The sequence below is a fragment of the Berghia stephanieae genome, chromosome 3 (assembly GCF_034508935.2).
Source record: "Berghia stephanieae isolate SIO BIC M18660-M18661 chromosome 3, UCSD_Bste_1.3, whole genome shotgun sequence".
Classification (NCBI taxonomy): domain Eukaryota; kingdom Metazoa; phylum Mollusca; class Gastropoda; order Nudibranchia; family Aeolidiidae; genus Berghia; species Berghia stephanieae.
This window is the reverse complement of record NC_088362.1, coordinates 2,527,685-2,530,184: the sequence shown is the minus strand read 5'-3', so window position 1 is coordinate 2,530,184 and position 2,500 is coordinate 2,527,685. Positions and strand designations below refer to the sequence as shown.

General features: G+C 38.9%; 1 pseudogene across 1 annotated transcript in view; it reads left to right on the top strand.

Moving 5' to 3' along the window:
• The window catches only part of LOC144966952 (uncharacterized), a 39,181-nt pseudogene that overhangs the window by 13,781 nt on the left and 22,900 nt on the right, over nucleotides 1-2,500 (top strand). The window contains exon 4 of the transcript XR_013644297.1: nucleotides 2,111-2,125. The product of XR_013644297.1 is annotated as an uncharacterized LOC144966952 (transcript). The remainder of the gene's footprint in view (nucleotides 1-2,110; nucleotides 2,126-2,500) is intronic.

Here is a 2,500-nt window from a genome sequence, read left to right as displayed (position 1 = left end):
TCCAATTACGAGGCTGAGTCACCAAAGCGTCCTGAGCGATACGTTATTTATGTGAACACAGCATGGGTCAGTCGGATTTGGCAGGAAATTAAATTTAAATAAATTAAATTGAGCTTTTATATCGTGCAATATCCACTAAACGTGCTCAAAGCGCTTTACAAGGGGTCCCTGGCCAACAGCAACATGCAACAAGTAGGACGAGACATGATGCCTGTTAGGCGATGTTACAATTTTTTTTGGGACAGAATCAACGTTGTTAACGGCCAGGTACTCATTTTACACCTGACTACGGTGAGAGAATATGAGTAAAGAATCTTCTCCAAGGACTCAACTATGCGCCGAGTGAGGAGGCTCGAACCCAGGACCTTCCGATCCGAAAGCGAGTGTCATACCACACGACCAAATAGCCGCACAGGAAAAAGTTTCGGTCATGCTTGATGTATGTGGACAATGAGATCAATTGGGAAGATGGTGTCGTGGTTGGAAAGATGAAGATGTGCGGCTATGTGGTCTTGTGGTATGACACTCGCTTTCGGATCGGAAGGTCCTGTGTTCGAGCCTCGGGCTCGGCGCATAGCTGAGACCTTGGAAAAGGCTCTTTACTCACTTTCTCTCGCCGTACTCAGGTGTAAAATGAGTACCTGGCCGTTAACAGCGTTGTCTTTATCCGAAAAAAAATTGTAATATCGCCTAACATGCGGCATGTCCCGTCCTACATGTTAAATGTTGCTGTTGACCAGGGACCCCTTGTAAAGCGCTTTGAGCACATTTAGTGGATATTGCGCTATATAAAGCTCAATTAAAGTAGATGAACTTGAGGTCTGAGGTTTGAAAGTTTTTGCCACGATGAGGATCAATAGATATTTGGAGGAAGAGTTTTTTTTTTGGCCAAATGTTTTCATGCATGTATTCCCCGAGTATGGCAGTTAACCGATGAATTCCCAGACGAAAACGAGAAATGGAATTAGATTTTATTTTTGTATGTCAACAAGGGCGTACATTTGGAAGGTGAAGTGGTTTTGAACCAGACGAGCGAACCAGCCATGAAATGAGCCCGTTACACCCTGATCAATTGTTGTTCATGAATGTTCTTCAAAACAAATGACAAAACTAAGCATGACAACTTTATATGTTTTTTCATTATTGCCTTGATATACACTATGCATACAGAATGAGTCATGGTTGCGTTAACATACCTTTCTCTGGTTACCTTTCGTTCATACATATCTCCTCCACTTCTTCTTCTTCTTCTTCTTCTTCTTCTTCTTCTTCTTCTTCTTCTTCTTCTTCTTCTTCTTCTTCTTCTTCTTCTTCTTCTTCTTCTTCTTCTTCTTCTTCTTCTTCTTCTTCTTCTTCTTTCTTCTTCTTCTTCTTCTTCTTCTTCTTCTTTCTTCTTTCTTCTTCTTCTTCTTCTTCTTCTTCTTCTTCTTCTTCTTCTTCTTCTTCTTCTTCTTCTTTCCTCTTCCTTTCTTCTTCTTCTTCTTCTTCTTCTTCTTCTTCTTCTTCTTCTTCTTCTTCTTCTTCTTCTTCTTCTTCTTCTTCTTCTTCTTCTTCTTCTTCTTCTTCTTCTTCTCTTCTCTTCTTCTTCTCTTCTTTTCTTCTTCTTCTTCTTCTTTTTCTTCTTTTCTTCTTCTTCTTCTCTTCTTCTTCTTCTTCTTCTTCTTCTTCTTCTTCTTTCTCTTCACCCTCCACTCTCCTATTGTTATTACCACCACCACCAAAACCACCACTACTACTACTACTACTACTACTACTACTACTACTACTACTACTACTACTACTACTACTACTACTACTACTACTACTACTACTACTACTACGACTAATGAACATCAACTTCTACTATTAACCTTTCCCGTATTTATATTATGGCACCATAATATTGACGAACTCGTAACCGGATAGGTTTACAACCAGCTATAAAAAACGAGACAGCCTGCAATTTTTTTTACGCACCTACAGTTCATAGGTCACTGTCCTATGTTATTTTTATGTACACCTTTTCGCAGGTAGGGATCTTTTCATTTCTTCATTCTATACGTATGAGTTGTTGAGCCAGTCAGACTGCCGTGTTTAATTATGTGTTGAAATTTTATTTACTTTTCTGTAGTCTTTCCCCTGGGAGGTATTAATTGTGTAGCCAGTCTCCCGGCTGTAGTTGGAGATGTAATGTCGAAGTCGCTTTGTGCATTTTTTGAAAATGTTTTTTCTACACTTGGATTCTATTAATAGAGTTAAATTATCCAGCGTACTGTAACATTTATTGAGTGCATGGTGTGTTAGTGAACACACCCACACACATAGATACACATACACACTCACCTCTCTCTCTCTGGGTATGTATGTATGTATGTATGCATGTATGTATGCATGTATGCGTGCTTGTATGTATGTATGTATCTATGTATGTATGTATGTATGTATGTATGTATGTATGTATGTATGTATGTATGTATGGATGGATGTATGTATGTATGTATGTATGTATGTATGTATGTAT